This window comes from Cimex lectularius, unplaced genomic scaffold (assembly GCF_000648675.2).
Source record: "Cimex lectularius strain Harlan isolate CLEC.00 unplaced genomic scaffold, Clec_2.1 scaffold209, whole genome shotgun sequence".
NCBI classification, from domain to species: Eukaryota; Metazoa; Arthropoda; class Insecta; order Hemiptera; family Cimicidae; genus Cimex; species Cimex lectularius.
Window position 1 is genome coordinate 747,577 of NW_019392784.1, and position 16,752 is coordinate 764,328.

At 35.2% G+C, this 16,752-nt stretch overlaps 1 long non-coding RNA gene across 1 annotated transcript in view; it reads left to right on the forward strand.

The window, feature by feature from the left end:
- LOC112127224 overlaps nt 1-12,449 on the forward strand; it is a 20,649-nt gene extending 8,200 nt beyond the window's left edge. The window contains exons 2-3 of the long non-coding RNA XR_002910467.1: nt 11,707-11,855; nt 11,947-12,449. This is a non-coding gene — a long non-coding RNA (uncharacterized LOC112127224). The remainder of the gene's footprint in view (nt 1-11,706; nt 11,856-11,946) is intronic.
- The last annotated feature ends 4,303 nt before the right edge of the window (nt 12,450-16,752 follow it).

Here is a 16,752-nt window from a genome sequence, read left to right on the forward strand (position 1 = left end):
CCATTTTAGTTTTGGAGATATTGTATTTTTGCATACCATAAATCCAGCAAGTACCAAAAATGCTCTATTGGATTTATATCCGATGATTGGACTGGGAGTTTTGATTTTCTCTGAACATTATAAAGAAATGTGTGATATTTAGTGAACGTTAATGATTATTTAGAGATCGTGGTCTGGAGATTCTTGCCGAATATTATCCGCATCTTTTCAGCACTTCTGTTCAAATTATGGCAAAAAATGTCATAATATTCATTCATAATATCTTGGATGAAACTTAGTTTCCAACACTATGCAGCCCCAGCACCGTGTTCACAGTTGGCCTGACATAACTCGTTTCAAATGCAGTATGTTTTCTCCGTACATATTTGCTAACGTGAGGGCCGAAAATATGGTACTGTAAACATTATGTTCTTCCAAAATTCGAGGAGTTCTTTTATGTTTTTATAAACTAGAGCCGTGTTTTGCGATTGATAACTGGTGTATTTCTTTGAACTATGTTATAATAATTAAAATTATGATTACATACTTTACGCGCTCTGCACTCAGAAAGTTATGTTAGAAAAAGAGGGTGTTTGCCACTATTGTGAATTCTCCTTTCTTCTCTTTGAGAAAACTTTCGTGGCTGCCCAGAAGGTTATTTGTTTAAGACTGAAACCGGATTCATTGTTCTTCTTTGTAATGTTCCTAACTGAGCTGAATATCATATCTTGTCGATTTGCAATTTCACGATAACTCGATCCACGAAACGAGCCTAATGAGTAATTTTATATCCTATAGAGCAGGGGTGCTCAAACTTGAACTGCTGGCGATCTACCTCAATATTTTTAGACTACTTACGANAACGCGCCGCCCGAAACTAGACTGTACTGTCTCTCGTTGTTTCTAGACTAGACTGTACTGTCTACTAGTCTAGAAACAACGCGGCTTTTCTTTGACAAGTGCCGCGCGTTCCATTGATAAAGCCACCTTTTGCCGCAAGCAGTGTTATTTTATTACGTAATACATTTTTGTATTTTAGTTACCTACCTACGTATTAAAAATTTTTTTCTTCTCGAGATCTACTCAAAAAGCACTCGCGATCGACTGGTCTGTCTTATATTTACCCTTATTATTACCAAAGAATTGATCAGAAAAAAAGTTCATTCTTGTTTATGTTTATTTCAAATTAAAAGAATTAAAATTAAGGTTAACGTTTTACCTAGGATAATACAAAATTAATCAATAAACTCTGATAATACTTTTTTGATCCTTGAAATTCACATTCTTATTCATAATTTTTTCTTATTCTCGATTCGTTTTATTTATTGCCACCAATTAAGATATTTCTATTATTGAATTATAAATGAAAAAAATACATTCAGTGGGAGGTTTGGGGGATTGTTTTGGGATTTATGAATAAAGGGTTTTAATTAAGTTATCTTGAAAATTTTAATAATGGAAAAAGGAGGTTTGGATGTGAAACAAATGTTTATATTGATATTCGGACTTCGGGGGACAAAACACTTTCTTTATTAGTTCCTGGTAATTTGTATTTGAGAAAATGTACTAATATGGAGGAATTTTTCTTTCTGGATAAGATTGATCTTGACTCCCTTACTTGCAAATTCATTTCAGAAAAAATTGCTTTTTAGAGCTATTTTTATAACTGTAAAAAGAATACAATTTAAAAAAAGAAAATTGGTCGTTTTTTAATTAATATAGTATCTCATGAGGTAACAAAACTCATTCCACGTGTGAATATAACGCCAAATAAACAATGCTCAATTGAGATGGTAATACAAAGCGCACAAGTTGATTAAAATTATCGCTGATTGTTTATACTATACATTTTATTACAATAAATTGTTTAATTTGACCAGCGGATGTTCGCACTTACGACACGGTTTCAAGAAAAATTAAATGCATTCGCCATCAAGCCAGTTCGCACTGCGAACCGAGCGATTCCCGACCTAATCGCAATTGTTTCACAGTGTGAAATATTGTTTCATTTGGGTTATTTAATCGTTTATTGTTTGATTTATACAAAGATGCAGCAAACAAGTAACAGCAGACAAGTAACAGCACTACGTCATAAATCGTGAGGTGAATTTTTCCTTGAATCCGGATCTTAACTGGGCCCCCGAGCCCAACTTGGGAAGAAACAGAGATAAGACTCTTCTTCTATTTGTCAAGTTTGAGTCGCACTCTTAAATCAAACGAATTTGTGAAAAAAAAATTGCGGGAAAGATATAGATCGATTATGAAAATTCTACTAATTATTTATTGCCTCGGAAAATGAACATATAAAACTAGTTTTTTTCTCAAAAACTACTGAACAAAAAAAATTAACAGGTTTTTTAAACATTGGTTTAACAGATAAACCTCCTTTTCCCATAATTAAAATTTTCAAGATAACTTAATTAAAGCCCTTTATTCACAAATCCCAAAACAATACTCCAAACCTCCCACTTAATGTCTTTTTATCATTTATAATTCAATCCTAGAAATATCTTAATTTTTAATTTCCTTTATTATGTAAATATTCCATAATCGATCTCACACCTAAACCGAATGAATCTTCCAGCCACATGTACTCTTACAGACCGTAACGTCCGAAATCCTTGCAATTCTCATTTTTAAATGTTTTTTACTCATACTAGATTTACTTCTTTTCATCAGTTTGCTTTTTGTCTTTATCAATCTGCGATTCAGCAATGCTTAACGGCTCGGGTGTGTCCATATTCTTGTTCCCAGCTTTTGACGTGCTGTGGGGTGGAGTTCTCTTCAAACAAAAGCAGTTCCTGCCTAGTACACAATCCTAAAATAATAGCTCACAGATCTTAGCATCAAAGTAAATTCTAATTAAGTAAATTTCAATCTAAATTAGAACGGACGTGAAATAAATGAAAAGTTGGAACCACAAACGTTATTCAATATGTACTTATTTGTTAAAAAATCCATAGTAAAATATAAAGACGTAAACTGAAAACATATTTAATTTTTTATATTATTATTAAATATTAATTATATTAAAAAAATTATATAAAAGAAATTAATAGATTTAAAACGCGAGAAACGTAAGAAAAGAAATGCAAAGCTGAAGAAATGACGGCTTGAGATTACTATGTAATTGGCATGCCCTAAATATATATGTATTGTGAAATTCGTAGAAATACAAGTACAAAATACTTTTTCACATTTCATATCTCTGCATTTCTAACGAATTGCCTTGTGGACTTCCTTTTTCAGAAAATTATTAGTCAGAAAAATTATTTTTTACAAATTTTTAGACGTTTATAAATGAAAAATGTTTTTATCTATGATTATTTTTATTAAGGTGACATGAAACACTCGATAATGATTAATAGACATTTGTTTTTCTTTGGAGATTTTAGCGCTTTCTCCGTTAAAAGCTATGTTTATTTCAACGATATATTATTTGAAAATCCGATATATTTTGCTTCTGAAATAATAGTTGTGGTTTTATTTATGGATATTTAATTTGGATATCGCAATGCATCCCTAGAGACACAAGCAAAATCACTGTTTTCCATATTTCTTCAATTCCTTCGAATTGAATTCTGTATCCATTATGCTTCAGTGAACCATTACGCAGAAAAATAGAGTTATTTATACTCGTTATTGGAGGTTTGAACATGATTTTTAGAAAACCTTTGATATTTTTTTCTATTGGTACTTTCTTGTATAACCTCTACGTTTATTTGATTCTTTTATATGTGATTGTCATATACATATTGCGCTAAAATAAAATTTGTGGTTGTTTTTATATTTTAACCGTGGAACGGAAAAACATCCCTACAGACACAAGCACAAAGACAATATATCTTCAATATTTCCTAAATTTCTACGAATTGATTTCAATATTCATTTCTGTTTTAGCGAATAATTAGCCAGGAGAAAAGTTGTTTGGATCAATTTTTGTACCGTTAAAGATCAAAAATGTTTATAAATGACGTGAAATTTTATTAAGGTTACATAATATTTTCAGTAAAGGTTGACAGAAAAATTTTATTGTTGGTTTTTTGGTGATTTCTCGCTTACAAGCTACGTGTATTCTTATGATTTATTTTATAATTGTTTATATTTTGATTTTTAAGTCGGTAATGCAATTTAAAATTATTGTGAAAATGCGTCATCGAGGTCAACGGCAAGTGGACACATTCCGAGAGACTTGACGTGCCAATAGGAGACCTGGTAGTGGATATATATATATATATATATCGTAGATTTGGAGAAAAGAAGGAGAATGGTAAATCCAATCTCAATTTTGATGCCGTAGAATTTGAAAAAAGGAAAGGGTGGTCGATAGCAGAGAGATAGAGAGATGCTTATCTCGGAGAGTCGATCATTTGTCAGGGTTGCATTTTCTTTTGAATCCATGTAGCGATAACATAGTAATCAAAGTCTTCACATATCATAATAACGTTACTTAACTAAAATTCACAAAGGATGTATCGAAGCCGAAGCCAGAAACTCCTATAACATAGAAATCTAACAAAGGTCTCAGTCTTCTTCGCAACCAACTGACCAATCAGTGTTAACCACTGACTCGTAGCTACCACTCTCTTTATAGCACCGGTTCTTTGCCAAAACCTCTCCAGAGGGCACTGCGTGGGGCTTCTTCCCCATGGCAGGTACTACCCTCTGGCTTCACTATATTGCATTACTTTAGAGGGGATTATCGAGGGTCCAAGGAAGACACGAAATGTGTTACATCGAACTTTACACATCATCATTCTTATGGTTTAATACAATAATCTTTACACAATTAAGTATTAATTAGTTAAACAAATAATTAGGTATACAAAGAAATACAGTCTTCTCCCGACACGGCCAGTCCGACAATGGATCCGTCCTCAGATCCATCAATAGCATTACAAAAATAATCATGTTTTTCTCTTAAAAATTAGATAGTAATAAATGAACCCTGTGTAGAAGTTACGGTTACAATAAAAATTAATACAATTACATCTCATTTTCCGTTTAACAACACTTTTGGAACAGATATTCTTCATGTAATGATTTTCTTCTTAAAAGAAATAGTCTTCTCCCGACACGGCCATTCTAAAAACATCCTCGGACCATGTAATCTGCAAAACAAACAACAAGTATCAACTTCAAAATAATATCAAGAAGCTTGTAGCCTCAAGAGTACTTAATCATGCATCCTTACAAAGTTATAAATAATCGTAAAAAAATACTGGTAATTCAGAAAATGGAAAACATAAGTATCGTAATGAGTAATAAAGAATAAAAAATCTTGAAAAGGGTCCGACTCCAACTCAGGTACTTGCATTAACTACACTTGTAATAACCAATCTCATAATACAAATGATCAGCCCACATGCAATGCTCAATTTCACAACAAAAATCAACACATTCAGATTCCACAATCACATCATGAAAATTCTGCTTAAACTATACTATCGCAAAACCATCAATCAGCAGCAGCAAATCACATCACATCAAAACAACCCATCCCATTATTCCTTTCAGGCTTTTTTGCTAGATATAAATCACTGCTCATCTGATAACTGCATAGTATCGCACATTGCCCACGAAAAGGTAAGTTGCCAGGATAGTACGCTCCGCATTGCATATGCCAAAGCCCGGCGAAATGTAATTCAACACGTTGTCGCCTCGTATGAACACTGGCCCAAGGAGTGCTAAATCAGCATGTAAGCGATCGCATCGCATTGATCGTGACCCGCGAAAAGGTAAGTACGCGCCCATCCTTAAGAGCGGATTAGGTCAATAATTGAATTTCAGAGTGAATTAGATCAACAACCAAATTCAATGTCGTTATTCATCAAATTCATTAAAATATCACTGGTTGGGTCCGGAGTTCTCCTCAACCGGTCATATGGTATTTATACACACATTTTCCATTTAACGATCAATGTACCCCATCCTTAGGTAAAACTTAACAACTATAAACTCCTACTAGTATTTACAATCTAACTTCACTCGATTTCTGTTCTCATTTTTTTTAAGAATACCAAATCATTAACTTTAAATTGATAATAGAAACATCTCCTTTATCATACATTGATATGTCATATTACTGTTGTCTTTCTAGAGCTCTGACAGCATGCTTTCTCTCCTTCTTCAAATTATTAAGGGGGATCGACTACGTGTTCCATTAGAAATTAAACCTAATTAGAAAAGACATGAAATTCTCCCAAGCATTAATTTCATCGGTGTGTGCTTTTTAATACGGTGTGTAGTCTATTCAAGACTAATTGATTCTTACCAAGACAGTAGTGCTAAGATTTATTTTCACTAGTTTCAGCAACAGTGATCATGTTGCCGAGAGTGGTCGTCATTCTTTCTACTTGACCATTCGCTCGGCAAGGGCGAGTGGTAATAAAATGATACTCAAACTTGATGGTTGGAGTACAAGTACTAGGAAGCAAAACACCTCCACCGATCGCATGTAATTTTTTGGGTCATTTTATAGTTCAGTTTTCCAATGGTATCAGCATGAATTACATGACAAGGGATTGTTGTTTTGGGTATAGGGTGAATATGGCGGGACCTCAATCCGATCTTGATATTTTACAATTGAAACAAAGTCATGTATATTGTACACAAAGAGCCATTTTTAGGGATGATGCAGGCACCGTGTGTAAACATCTCATTTTGTTAAGGTCGGCTTCTTGAGCAGTGATCCATCAATTGGATTAAGAAGTTTAAGGGGAATGGGAATTTTGTTAGATAAAATTTATCAAACTGTATGTAATTTTTTTTTATATAATTAACATACATATTTTTTTAACGAGGGTTCCCAACAGCTCGGGTTGCTCGTGTTTTTGAAAATAAAAAAAATTATTTGTACATATATAGGCTGGAATGCAGGGCCGCTGGATTCGATCCCGGGACTTTTACATTTCAGTGATGAGCGCCGTGTCAGCGCCTAAACTGTTGCGGCCACAGACGTCCCTCATTACTCGATATTTCTCGGAATAGGTGAGAGATGAGCCCCTCCATTCACGCAAATAAATACATTCGTACGAACAAATAACATACATGAAAGTGACATGTTCTATATAAAATTAAAAATATTTATGGCCTGCTGTCGTGCTTCAATGCCGCGCATGTGTCATTCAAGATATCGTATTTCTTTCATTGTACCATAATAAATTCTTCACACAACGGGCACCTACGGGTCTCACCTCAATGAGAAGTTATCCGTGTGTGGTCATGGTATGAACTATGCACAACCTGGTTAATATGACCTTTTCCATTCTAGAACCAGCCTCCTCAGGCTAGCGTCCGATGTAATTTTTCATTTATATAGTTTAGAGATGTTTCTTTCGTACCAGTGGATTCCCCATTCAGTTTTATAACATTGGCAATTGTTCGTTGGAAATCCGCTGAACGTGATCCAAAACAAAGTTGGTGGGGTCGTCTGGTCTCGTCGTGGCTAATTTCCTTGCCTTATCTGCTTGTTCGTTCCCCCCGAATCTCTAACAAAGTTATGAACAGAATTCCTTAATTGCATTTTGACTGAAATGTTGGGTGATGTATTCACAAACGTTTGACAAAACGGAGTGAGAACAATCTCTTCGCCACGGCGAAGAGTATTACTTTGTAAAGTCCCCTTTATGATAAATATCACACTAATTGATGTACCTAATCGTTAAGTCAAATGAAACAAACAATTTCAATTGAAGAAAATTAAACAGTGAGGATTAATTTGTATGTTAATCTTAACAATATTGTATTTTAAATTCAGTTAAATTCAATAATTCCTGATTCGAATTAAAAATTTAGCGTGTGTTTCTTTTGAAAAACGTATAAGCTTTATAAGCTTCAAATAACAGGAATTTAATTAAAAATCTGATTTTTTCGGAATGTAGTATCTGGCGGATTTTTCTTGTTAAGCCACAAAAATTGCCAATTTTTGTTATAAGTTACTTTATTATAAGTTATAACAGAATGTTAAATAATTTGGCATATTATAAATAACAAAATACTTACAGCAAACAAGGAAATGAATTGATGATTATTGATTAGCGTTAGTAACCATTGATAAGTCTGGAATTCAATTATTTTAAAGGGCGTGACGAGAACGACATTGTGGGGTGGCTGTTTTCCCACTCCTAAGGGAAGGTACACTAGTTGCATTTTTAATCGTCCTTTCTTCTAAACAATTATTCGTTCATCCATTCCTTCTCTCTTACGAGAACAATTGTGCTGATTAGCATATTAATTTCAAGATTCCATTCGTCGGGGTAGAATAAATAAATATTATTCTACAAACTTCTTGTCACGTCAATACTCAACTCTAAACTAACTTGTTTTCACATCAGTAATTACATATAGAACATTTTAGCCCTTCAGAAGGCACCCGACGTCGGATAATCTCATTATGTATAAAGCGAAAAGAGCAAGGGAAAGGCGTCTACTGCCCTAAGGCAAAATAAATATAAGCTAATTAGTTATCATTTCTTGTACTTCGACTCGGGCGGCTTCTTTATGGCTGAAATAGATTTCAGTCGATGCCGGTGCTGAATACGGAACGCGGGCAAGTTATCGACTCGTCGTATGTCGCTGAAGAATTGGTACGGCTGCGAAGTTCTACTGCTTACTCCGCCAGCTTTCGTCGAAGGATATTGAGACTGAATGAATCCGGATCGACTTGAACGGCGGTGAGAGAGAGGTATATAATCTTCTGCTGACAGTTGTAAAATTGATCGGCGGACCTGACAACTGCGATCCGCCACCCTGCCCGTAGAAATACATTAAAAACATGGTTAAATAATTGGCAGCGTCAGGGGGCAAAGAAGCTCCCATGGATCGAATACATACGGGGTTGTGGATGGGGAGAGGTGTTGTGCAACTTATAATCTCCCGTTCCCGCGTCCTCTTCTTTCGGCTTAAGAGAGACACGGTTAAGGCCTCTCCGGAGGCCGTACTAAAAGTGGATCACAACTTGTTCATTCAGTGAGGTTTTAGCAAATACAGATCGGGACGGTTATACTTTTTGGTGGAGCGGGCGCAACCAGGAAGGATGAGGTTGCGAAGCCCTGGGGACGCTCGTTGCCCGAATAATAGGAGGGAGACTGACCACATCTCCCCTGAATACACCCCAGGAGAAAGGTATCTGAGAACGAACAGTTTTTAATGCGGGATGTGTGTAAGGCGGAAGTATCCTTCATTGGAAATATCCTTCGAGCTCGGGTGGTCGGGACGGCGTTCGACTTGTTCGGCGCTTGAACGATCATTCTCATCTCTTTCATCCACTCAGAAGGACCGTACCTCAATACTTTGCAGATCACAGTGCCATTATGACTGGGCGAGGGGTGCAACCTGCAAAGGTGAGCCTGGCGTTCTGTGGCATTTCCTTTTCTCAATCCTGGTCTCACGACGTATTTCCTTAAGACCTTTCCAACCCGTTGGATGCATGGGGGGTTCTAGACAAAAAATAATGGTGTAGCCTTGAGAACGTGGTAAAATTCTTAAGCCCAAGCTGAATTCGTGTGTTTTCTATGCGTCAGCAGCAGACGACAGGTGCTCAATCATTAGGGTACTAGATCCTGTCTGCAAAGACGGGCGAGGGTGCATAAGCAACTGAACTACAGGGTAGCGCAAATTTTCAAGTTCCAAGCCCGGTAGCGCGCTACATGGGATTGGCATCGTAGTGGCCCATTGGTGAGACCCTTGGCCGGTATTTAGAGTAGAGCCTTTTGTTCGGTAGTGCCCTTATCGGCTTACTTTGCCGACGGCAGTGTTCCTTGAAGGGATGGTTAGAAATTTCACTAAAACAAAGCGGCGGACGGAGCGGATCCGGTGTTCCTCAGCACTCTGGAAGTTAGAGTTACCTAGATCCTTTACCTTGATAGTATAACAAGATAGTCAATTTGTCCATTTCAGTGCCATGTGAGCGGCTTTCCAATAGTTATGCGGCACATGGTCGGGTGCATAAAAATCGACCCACCCCCTCGGAATAGGCAAGCGGAAGAAGTTACCTTAGTCTGTGGATGGGTGACTTCTACACTAAACCTAACAGGATTAACACCCCTTGTGATCAGAGGTGTGTCGCTTCTATCTTGAGAATGTAAACATGTGATAAAGCCATGTGCCATGTGCGCATGTTAAAGAACCTCATTGTCATTCTGATGACATTGCGACCCCAAATGGGAAATAATGCATCAACATACACGCTGAGCCTACAGCTTAATTACTTGGTGATGGTGGCTGCCATGCGCGGCAACCTCCTTCCAAAAAATCTGGCAATTGAATGTGTAAAAGAAGATGTATTTTAGGCCCGCAATTTCTAGTCTCTGGCAAGGAAGTACGGCATCCTAGATCATCTCTCACGGATGGATGAAAAAGTACTGAAAAAGAGCGTAAAAATGATATTAAAAAAATTCACCAACGAGAAATTAACACACTTTAAAAGACGCGCCCAATTGACCAACAATTTTATGCTGAACCAGTGGATGACCACGAAATTTGCAAGTTTGGTAAACCATGTAGGAGTGGATCTTAGCGTAGGGAGGGATTTACTGCTTGAAGGCAGAATCTTTAATCCTTTACACCAAAACCTATGACGAAGGCAGAGAAAGGCAGTCAAAGTGCTTAATGTGTAACATGGACGAGGAGGAGGACACTTTCCACTTCCTTCCGGTCCTTATTGAGTTTAGAAAGGCAGCACTGGGGAAAACAAGACTGACACATGAAGCATCGTAAGCTGGATAGAGCAAACAGTGGATGGAAAAAACTCTCTGACTTCTTCACAACAGCCTGGAGATACCGTCAATGTTTGGTTACATAATTGATTTACTAATTCACGGTTAAGATCCAAAAGTAATTTTAATTTATTTCATGCATTTAAGGAATTTGTTTTATTTTAAATTAAATATTGTGTTTTGCCATTTGGTATTCTTTTTGTAGTTCTGACTATGTTTTGCACTTTTTCCTTTCCTTTCTTTTCTTCTTTTTCTTAATTTAATTTTTTATTTGATTCCTTTTTAAGTAGACCTGAACTCCCGGCAGACGGCTATACGATGCTATAACGTATATTTTACTCACAAAAAAGCATAAAATTATGTGTTCAATTAAAGTTTGATCTTTTCTTATTTTTGTTCTATTTAAAAAGTAAAATTCTTAGGTTTTCTTGTTTGTTTAATCTATTCTTACAAGTTGTATCATTAATACTATTTTTTCTCAATATTTTGTAATGTTATGTTCCCCATTTACTAGTTTTCACTTCAACCCTTCTTTTTTACTTATGAATTGTTGGCAGCCCTTAAACGGGAGGTACCGCAACGGCCTCTATATCACTTTTCTATGTACTTCTAAATAATGAGACTTTATTCCCTTTTTTCTTAAGAGGTCGTACGTAATGCTTCCTGGTTTCGATATTTTACGTTATTAAATTATCGTTCTCTTTATATCTTTATTATTTGTATCCAAGAAAATGACTTGTTTTTTTCCCTCGCTTCAGTACTATTTCCTTTATTTCCGCCACATTTCTCCTGTGTGAGAAAAAATAGAAAAATAATTCCACTTCGAAAAAAAAAGAAACCATTCTTTCTCAATGTATGAACGGTGGTAATATTCTTTTCATGATGTGAAATGTTTTACATTAGTTGCCTACGTCATTACGTAATTCACTAATTTTTTCAATCACTTTCTATAGTAATATCTGAACATTGACTGTTTTATTTTAGCATATTATATTTGTTCTTCCTCCAGGCGGGTTATGTGCGGTTGAGGTGTTTTAAACAAAACTGGACACGAAAGGAAAAAAGCCAACCATGGAAACTGCTATCTTTCGGCCCCTCTCCAAAATAACGTAAGCTCTGTCTAAAAGAGCTGAGAAATCTCTTATCCGGGTAAAACGGGTAAATCATAATAATTTTTACTTACTATGAAATTTTGATTTTATTTACATATTTTATTGCTTTTTTCTCGTATAAATTTCATTTGTTTTAGTATAAATTAAACAAGGGATACAAAGATGTGTCACCTGGGTAATGTTTTGGTGTATGGCTTTATTACACATTTTAAAGGTAAATTGTGAATGATCATATCCTGTAGAATTATGCTGTTTTAATTAGACATACTTCTCTAGTGTTTAAATTAAGGAATTCATGTCAAATTTATCGTGGTTCAATGTTTAGCCGTAAATCAATTTGTTTCATCTTTTTTTTTTCAAAACAATACGATTTTGAATGTAGCGAACAGACTTAATAAGAAAACAAACGCACCTGATATTAAGAAAAAATTTAATATGGTATAAAACAATTTTTTTTTGTTAGATAAAATCTCATATAGGGACCATTCTCGTATTACATTTTGTAAGTACCATGCTACAAACAAATTTTAACTATAAAACACAAGGCGATGAGTTTATCCGATGAAGAATGTTTTTGATACAATCTGGTGTAAAGGTTTTGTTTACTGTCTAATATGATGAAATTTTGTATGCTACATCAGGTTAATATGTATCTGACTTGAGTGAAATTTGGTGGCCCCTTGTTGACTTTTTTTTATTAAATGTATATATTCATTGTGTACGTTTCATTCTTCATTCAATTACACTTATACTTTCCTGCAGTGTAAATAATATAGTACAATAACGTATTATAATGTATGCACTGTTTATGGGCCAACAAACATCAAGTGGTCGTCACGGCTCTCTTCCCTATGAACGGAACATGTTTCTTTTTTTCGCACATCTTTGTCACTGATCCTCTCATATTTTGTCTCCTGTTTCCTTAACTTGTTAACGTCTCGTAGTTTCTTCAAGTTATCACATTACTAAAAGAACGTGAAATAAATACGTAACACGTAAATAATTTTACAAGGTCTCTGTTATATTTGATCACTTGGAAGGGTCTTTTAAAATTAAGTTTTTCTCTCATTTGTCACTATGCCTAAAGGCAACACTTATGGAACACTGGTAGGTCGGGCGGGTTTAGCCTATAGTAAACTCTGCACTACAGTAGAAATTAAAGACTAAACTCCTAAACCTATATGTCCGCTCTGTAAAACTACCATCACAATATCCTACATCCTAATAGATTGTCCTTTATACACTTCTAAAAGATCCCTCCATCAGATTCCCAAAGACCTCCAATCCATACTAAGCAACAACTCAACATCAATAAACAAAATTTTTAACTTCTTAACAGACATCCAACTAATTGATAAAATCTGATATCCCATCCTCTCAACTCTTGTTTCCTTTGTTGGTTCCCCATGTTGGCGGTGTGGTGCGGCTGACTTCTGGCGACGCCCGTGCGGGGCCTCGGGTGCTGGTCAGTCTTGGGCTGGATTGAGGGGTGCCTCCCCGGACTCTGAGGTCAAGGAATCTCCAGCGAACTTAGAGGAGGTGTCGATGGTGACTAGACACCGACCCCTCCTCGATAAAGTCCTGCGCGCAATATTAAGACTAAAAGCATCAGTTGCGAGAGATCCGTGGGGTTCCGTTCTTTCTAGGCCTGGGGCTGCCACTGCGCCTGGGTCTGCGGGGGCCTCGCTCTGAGGGGGCCGGGCTGCGCCGTTAACTTGCACAGACTCAAGGCTTAATGACCAATAAGGTTTCAGCCTTTAAATTATTTAAATAAAAAAAATAAAAAAAAAAGATAGAAGGTTGATTGATAAATCACTCAGATGAGCAAGCATGATAGAAAGCCTAGGCAAATAATTTTTTTTAACTGCAAAACTAAAGCGAATGTTTTTCTATCTTGGCTTATCTAAAGGTTTTTCTTAACGGATATTCTCGTAGTTTTTTTGTACTTTTTTGACAAACACAAAAAAGTCCATTATTTACCAGTGTAAATTAAAAATACCCTGCAGTTATTACAAAGGTTGAGAGTAGAAATAAACTGTACATATTTTTTTGTATGGCGAAAAAAGAAAACTCCTTTATTATGCTCTGGGAAAAAGTGTCCATTAAGAGCAATAATATTTGTCACTAAAAGTTATTTCATTTAAAACTGCTCATTACATTTTCAAGTAAATTAGATTTATGTATTAACAATAAATTAAAACTTAACAAAGTGAAATAAAATAAAACAATTTGTTTGTAGTGTGAAATTTCAGTTTATAAAATAACAAATAATATATACAAAAATAAAGAAATTAAAACAAGTCTTACGTAATATAAATTAAAGAAAAGCTCTTTAAAGAAATTAAAAGAAGTATCCTATTTCTTATATTTGGGAGAAAAGTTAAAATATTTAAACAAATTTAGAACAAACAAACAAAAATCTTTTGCTAGGAAACACAAAAACAAAGGTTGGTGATTATTTTCGAAGTTATATTATACAGAAAATTTATGAAAACAGTTTGGAAAATTCGATATTAAAAATTAAAGTTCCTAAGAGCCTAATAAGACTTGACAAAAGGTTTCGACCAATAAAAGTTGTTGTAGAAGAGGGTTAAGCCCCTTGTTTTTTGGTACACTAAAGATGAATTGCACCAGCAATTAGAACATGTTCAACTAACAATTAACAGAAAAAAACAAAACAACGAAACAGTATTGGTGATGTCTAGAGTTTGAATATAAATTAAATCTCTTATTGTTTTAATACTTTTATTTATTTGGTCACTTTATATCTCATCATTTTGGAAAATTTGGATTTATTGGCATTAAAGTTTTGTTTGTTCGAAACAGCCGAGTACTTTGTTAGAAAACCAAGATATAAATTAATATTGTGACTTTGTACAATTTAAATTTTAATCAAAATTGTTATACTGATCTCTTTAGTATTTATGGAGAAGTCTGTTAGTTATAAAAATGACACCACGTTAAAAAAAAAGAAATAATTACTAAAATCCTAGTTGAAAAGGTGTGGAGGGGAAAGTTTCCTGTCGTGGCGAGATGAGCAATAACTCCTTTTGTAACCTCTCCTGAGAAACTCCATAAGCTTCCGAGCAAATCTGCCGTAATTAAACGGTAGTGTGCTCGTGTCTGACCGACCTCGCGGCCGACCGACGATCTGACTGCAGCGCCCGTATTTCAAAATTCAATTATGACCAAACCTACGCCCCGACAAAAACACGAATATTTCTGGGGAGGGAAAAAGTGTAGGCCGATGTAGAAGTGAACTTGTTGACACTGTACGAGTCAACAGATTGCGGGGGGCGTCGGGGGCATGCGCGACGGGGTATGGTTGGGGGCACTGTTCACTCGGTCAGTTTTCAGGAAGAGCTATGGAAGAGCATAGCTAGTGAGCGGAACCATCTCCGTATGCTATGGCTTCTACATATTCAACTCTTCTTATTCTCGTCACAATCCTGCACAGTGAGTATTTCATTTTGATCTATAATTTTATACTTCTTGGAGATACTACCAAAAAACAACTCTAATAAACAGTTTTTATTTTCAATTAAATAATTGATTTTTAGTTTGTTTAACTCATTTCGGGTTTTTTCTTTATTTAACGCCAAAATGATTTTTTGTCAAATCAGCCGTTTGAGGTTTATTCCTGAGTTTTGCGTGAAATCTCTGATATGGAAAGAAGAGATGAACAACTTCCGAAACCGTTTTCTGATTCCAATTTTCCCGCTCAGTTCAGCGCTGTTTGATACCCTCAGGTGTATTGCCAACTGAATGTTTTTTCCATAATTGAGAACTCAAGACACTTTTGATTTATTATAAAAATAAATAAGTGAAATTTGTATACCGAAAACGACAATATTCATAATTAACACAAAATTGATGCTCTCTTAAATTAAACCTGAACTTCAAATTTGACACTTCGTACCTTTTTAAATACAATTTAATTATTGTACTATCAAAAGAAACGAATAAAATATTGTACAATAATTTTTTTCTGTAAGTTTCTGTAAGTACCATCGTTGCTTTTACATTAAAAATCTAAAAAATATTTTTCGAGACTTGAACGACAATATAAAATTAACCATTATAAAATCATAAATGCGTCGAAATATTTTGCGTTTATACATTTTTTTTTTGCCTCCGAACATTATTACATATATGAGATAATACAAGAGAAGAAGTATACAGACCCATCTTGATATACGATTCACTAGTATAGTTTTACTTTCTGCCAATTTTTTCTTACGAAATAAATTTATAAACACCTTTTATAAAATTATACACAATTTCTTTATAATGAAAATATGTGCATAAATGATTCCTTGTAAAATGTTATTTTGTGGCAATACAGCTTTGAATTCGCGCCTGGAACAAATTTTTTACCTAAAATCAATGGCATTTTTATTCATTTTTTTCAAATTCTAACACCAAAAAGTAAAAAAAACTGTCCTAGCTTTTCAGGAATGAGCAATAAAAATAAAGTACGACCCTCTTTCTCCTTCGAATTGAATCCTTAAATTGAAAATAGTCAGGGCAAAGTTTTTGTGCGCTTTTTTAAACGTAAGTAGCGGGCGTTGATCAAGTTGTTCGCCCCACGATATATGATCGGGCACATTTGTCCCCCCGAGTCACACTTACTAACTGGTTTGTAAGAAAAATAGTCAAGCCATTCGTTACACCACCACTTTAATCGCACCACGGCCACGATCCTGCAAATGATAAGAGATTTACTGCATACTCTTTTTCTCGATTTCAAATTGAAATATAATTCACGGTTATACGTTCCTGTGGTTAAGAGCTCAGACGGATGAGAAATCTTGAGGATCATGCTCCATTTTTTTTTTAACTTAAGAAATCAGGTTTTCTCACTTTTCTATAATTTTACATTAGTCTATTTCATAAAACCAAATCTAAGATCTCGGATCAACTTGATTCTTCTTCCGGAGATC